We start from the raw sequence: 6,000 nt of genomic DNA, 5'->3' as shown, positions 1-6,000 counted from the left end.
TACTTTTAGGCCCTATCACAGTACAGAGACTGCACTTATCAGAGTAACAAATGACTTGCTCTTATCATCTGATCAAGGCTGCTTTTCTCTTCTAGTGCTTTTAGATCTTAGTGCTGACTTCGACAACATAGATCATGACATTCTCTTGAATAGGCTTGAGAATGATGTTGGCATTTGTGGACTTGCATTAGCATGGTTTAGCACACCACTACCACTTTGTCTGTGTAAACAAGGAATTGTCAAATCAAACAAAGTAAAGTATGGAGTGCCACAGGGATCAGTTTTAGTGTCTCTGCTTTTCTCCTTATACATGCTTCCCCTGGGAGATATGATCAGGAATCATGGAATAAGTTTCCACTGTTATGCCGACAATACCCAACTTTATATTTCTTCAAAACCTGATGAAATTTCACAATTCTCCAAATTAGCAGAGTGTTTCAATGAAATCAAATATTGGATGGCCAGAAATTTCCTTCTACTCAATTCCATCAAAACAGATGTACTAATTATTGGACCAAAAATGAATGTGCTTAAATATAATTTGACTCTCGATGGATGTACTGTTACATCGTCTTCTACAGCGAAGAACTTAGGTGTTATATTTGATACCAATCTGTCCTTTGAAAATCTAATTTCCAATGTTTGTAGATCAGCATTCTTCCACCTCAGAAATATTGCTAAGTTACGACACATGCTCTCTTTTGATGATGCCGAAATGCTAATTCATGCGTTCGTGACCTCAAGACTAGATTATTGTAATGCATTACTGGGAGGATGTACAGCAAGTTCAGTAAATAAACTTCAATTGGTTCAAAATGCAGCAGCCAGAGTGCTGACTAGAACCAAGAAATATGATCACAATAGCCCCATTTTATCATCGTTACATTGGCTACCTATTCTATTTTGTATTTATTTTAAAATGTTAACTACGTACAAAGCTTTGAATGGTCTAGCGCTGCAAAACTTAAGTGACCTTATACCACACTATATTCCATCATGTTCATTATGATTGCAAAATTCTGGCCTGTTAATAGTTCCTAGAATATCAAAAATCCACAAAATTTGGCTCCTAAACTATGAAATAGTCTCCCTAACACAGTTTGGGATGCAGACACACTCACTCAGTTTAAGTCTAGACTAAAGACTCATCTATTTAGCCAGGCACACACCTAATTTATCCATCAACTCATAATTAGGCTGCTTTAGTTAGGTCTGCCGGAACCAGAAACATTTATCATGAAAACAATATAATGGCATGTACGCTAATATTATTCTATTTGTTTCCCTGTCTCAACCCCAGGATTCATATCACGAGGTTACCAGAGCCGGCCAGATCCAGATCCGTTCCTGCTTAGATTATTTTGTATGAACTGTGGCTTAACTTGCTAAATTCTGTAAACTGTAACAGTGGAATCATTATTAACATTGGTGTAGCTGATGGTTATATTTGGAGTTTTGCCATAGCATATAATATTATGTTTACGTCTTGATTGAGAATTCTTGATTGAGAAAGAAGTTTACTTAACAGATAGTCGCGATCTTCCGAAGTTAGAGTTGCTGGTCAAAAATACCTTACTGAACAAAACAATGCACAAAATAAGAGGACAACAGATTTGACAAATATAATAACTTACTGAGATCAGCTGCAGAGGACACCAGTGATTCTGTGTTTATCTCGAGCGTGACTGGCTGGATTTAATGTCCCGGTTAGATAGTAGGCTGGTCGGTGGCCGAGTCCAAAACATTGTTGCTCTGTCCACTGTCACTTTTGTTTAGGTCCTTCTTACGGTTCCTGCACTCCCTTAAGTGTTTTTCAATTTGTTTATTGTTTGGTCAGTTTTCTGATTCAAACTTGCCTGCATCATTTCGTACTGGATCTTCTCGTAGACTATTTTTTCCCCCTTTGCGATCTCTCTAGTTCATCTCGGATCTCCGTAAAGACCATATCATGAGTAGAATGCTCCTTTAATCTGCGTTACCTAAATGCTTTTGATGTTTGATAATTTTGTGTGTGTTTGTTTTATTGTTTTTATAGAGTGAAGTACTCTTTGCTGCAGACAGTAGCTACTTTTGTTGTCTGTGAAAAATTCGTTGATGAAACATTATCCTGCCCTCCGCCCCCTGATGTAATTGGTTCCTGCGTAGAGACCAGCAAGCTTTTGGGGCCGGTGTCGAACCAGGTTTTTGGCCCTGGCACTGCCTTTTCTGCAGTGGAAATGCGCAGAACAGTACAAGAATTAGCACTGGCCCAGGAACCCGCCCCCGAACCATGTCGGTGGAAAAGCGCTATGAGTGATGATGACTAAATGCAGCCTGTGCCAACCAGACATCACTTCAGTCTATTACGATGGACTTCAGAGGATGAACTGATGCCTGCTCCAACCATAAGACATAGGATACTTCATATGCCACTGCCTGAACCTTTGGACTTAGGATAGACCTCACTGAAATGACCTGCCAGTTGAACTCCGATGCACCTCACTGATCTCTGCCTGCATCACCTTGGTCTAATGATGGACTACACCCTTAAACTGGAATACATAGACTATCAATTAATTGCCAACAAAAGCCTTCTTCAGCCAACTAACAAAGGACAATTGCATCTATGTGAACTTCTGCAGTTAATCCAGGATGAACTTCAAACACATTAGTCATTAATCTTACAGTTCATACAAAATCTTTGTTTAAACACTGACCCTTAACACTTACTTAGTTTACTCATTTTAAACCATGACTTGCACTGCACAGAAATAACTAATATTGGCATTATATTCATGCTGTTCAGCCAGAGGGGAACTGGCCCCCACAGTGAGCCTGGTTTCTCCCAAGGTTATTTTTCTCCATTAACCAACATCTTATGGAGTTTTGTGTTCATTGTCATAGTTGCCTTCAGCTTGCTCACTGGGGTTCTAAATACAATTATTATTTAATTATTTATATTTATACACAATTTACAATCATATTTAATCAAACTACACAATGATGACTCTACGACTTTCTAGATAGTACAGTTTCATTTTCTGTTAATGCATGATTTTCTGTAAAACTGCTTTGAAATTATGTGTGTTGTGAAAAGCGCTATACAAATAAAAATGACTTGACTTGTAATGGTAGCCAGCTGGTACGTGATAGCTGTGCAGTGAAAATCTCACTCTCCTGGCCTTAAGGGATTAGTTCACCCAAAAATGATAATTCTCTCACGATTTACTCACCTTTAAGCCATCTCAGATGTGTATGTCTTTCCTTCTTCAGCAGAACCGAAATGAAGATTTTTATAAGCACATTTCAGCTCTGTTTGTCCATACAATAAAAATGAATGGGTGCCATGACGCTGCTGGCTGTTTGATGGTCCAAAAGGCATATTTAGGCAGCATAAAAGTAATCCACACGACTCTAGTCGATAAATGAATGTCCTCTGAAGCAAATGGATAGGTTTGTGTAAAACATAAATAGATAATTAAAACTTTATTAACCTTTAAAAAAATGCTTCATGCTACCAGTCAACCCATCACGGAGCTGTCCCATGATGTAAGGGCAATGGCGCGTTCAGGCGGGAAGTCAGAAGTGCTCACTTTATATACAACAGAGGAACGAACGTCACGCAAGAGTTCGGTTAATTTCAAAAAGCAATACAGCAGTGGGCAGAAGCAACGATTTAAAGTTAAAAATGTTTTAATTATCAATTTACTTCAGAAGACATTCATTGATCGACTGGACTCGTGTGGATTACTTTTATGCTGCCTAAATATGCCTTTTGGACCATCAAACAGCCAGCAGCGCCATAGCACCCATTTGCTATCTTTGTATGGACAAACAGAGCTGAAATGTGCTTATAAAAATTTTCATTTCGGTTCTGCTGAAGAAGGAAAGACATACACATCTGGGATGGCCTAAAGGTGAATAAACCATGAGATAATTAGTGTTTTTGGGTGAACTAATCCTTTAAGAGACGCACTAGCGACCAAGGCCATGGCTTTTATAGCCTCCTGACTAGCACGTCAGACTCCAATGCAGGGCATCATCGGTTTGAATCCCACTTGGAGCGGGTAGACTAGGATCGGTGATACATCTGTGCCCTGTATTTGCAAATATGTTTGTGAATCAAACTCAAAATCATTCCGTGTAAGGGTTATTTCATGAAGTTGAAATAGTACTGCTTGAAGATCTAGTTCAGTGTTTATATTAGTGAAGAGACTTTCAATATCAATAGTGAAAAGAAAAGCTGTTATAGGTTTACAGTTACTATCAGAGACAACAGTGATCTCATGCGGGACTGTCCACGCCTTTAGATCGGTATGTATTTTGGGTAAAAGATAAAACTGTTTTGTTCTTGGTGGATTTGGACCGCATTTGTAACCAAATTCATGTAATGATTGTAGAATAGAATAAATTTAGGGTTTCAGGGGTTAGGATTAGGGTTACTGTGACTCCTCCAAGCCCGATTTAATCAGTGGACCATTGCATTTGGGCAGAGAAAAAGTAATTAAATTCCTCTTCATCACCAAATAATAATACGTTCAGTCAGAACCACTTTCTTTAAGTGAATACTATGAATGAATACTATAATTCACTTATAGATAATTGAAGCAGTCTGTTGATATTAAAAAATACAAGCCCTCAAGCTGCTTCTTCTACTTCTTCCTTTTAATGCCACACAAACTAAAGTAGTGCATTACTGCCACCTGCTGCTATTTGAGACCAGAGACTATTTCTTCTTATTTCTTCTCTCCCTCCCCCTCCCAGAACAATCAGGGCTCCAGTTTCAGCTGGCGCTGCCTGTTCAACTCCTCCAGCTTCAACCATGAGCCCCTCACAGTCCAAGAAGAAGCAGAAAGGAACAGTGAGAGAGGAGAAAAAAAAAAAAAAAAAAAACAACAACAACAACAAAAAAAAAAAAACTATTACTTATATACTACACAATATTTATAGGACCTAAAGTTGTACCTCAGATCCCCTGTCCCTCAACTTCACAATAATGCTCATAGAGAGTAACCACTGGTGCAGGCTCCTCCCAGTCTGTGTTTTATCAGTAAAACATTGTTTATTTTATTTTATTATGAATAGAATACATATTTTGTGTGATCAGTTATTGGATGACATATCTGTCAATCTAGGTACATGTTCAGGTAGGCCTGTGATTTTTGTTTTTTTCTTAGCAGTACAACAGCGCCATCTGCTGAGTAAACGAATTCACACTCCGCTGGTGCCTCTCAATTTAAATAATCAGAACCAAATTTCCCTACAGCATCGAGACTAAGGCAGTTCTCATTTTATGGTGAAAGGCAGCTTTTAAACAACTGACTACTTTTGCACTACATGGTTTTCCTTTTCTCTTTTCTTTATTCAAAGTCATTTTTTTTCTTTCTCAGTTTCTTTCCTGTTTTGTCTTTTTTTTAATGACCATCCTTGAATTAGACAACAAAATATCTAACCAAGTGACATTTATTTTAAAGGAAGAATTTGTATGGTATGAATGATGTCATCACTCACTGCAACCAATCTGATCAACACCATAATGTCTAAAACTACACCATAAACTCCAGCTTTCGCTGTATCTGTAGTATTTTTAGAGCTCCTCTCTCTGGTGTTACTGTCACATTGCTAATTAACGCATTTAAAGGAAGAGGTCAATCAAAATGTTCCTGTTGTTCCAAACCTGCATGATCTTCTGTGGAACACAAAAGGATAAGTTTAGCAGAATGTTGACGCTGCTCTTTCCATAAAGTGAAAGTCAGTGGTTGGTGAGTAAATGGTGAGTAAATTAAAAGGGTTTTTTTAAAATGTTTGACAAAAATGACAAAAAGCACCATGAAAGCGGCCCATATGATTTGTGCACTGTATTCCACATCTTCTGATGTGGATGTAGAGCAGTGGTTCTCAACTGGTTTTTCTTCAGGACCTAGATTTTACATTGGACATCAAGTGGGTCCCAACAAATTAAAAAACCTAACCTGAATTGAGTGTGTCCTGGTTCACATTTTTCTTTCATCTTGCATAGAT

The sequence above is a fragment of the Myxocyprinus asiaticus genome, chromosome 16 (genome assembly GCF_019703515.2).
Source record: "Myxocyprinus asiaticus isolate MX2 ecotype Aquarium Trade chromosome 16, UBuf_Myxa_2, whole genome shotgun sequence".
Lineage (NCBI taxonomy): Eukaryota > Metazoa > Chordata > Actinopteri > Cypriniformes > Catostomidae > Myxocyprinus > Myxocyprinus asiaticus.
Note: the sequence above shows the minus strand (reverse complement) of the source record.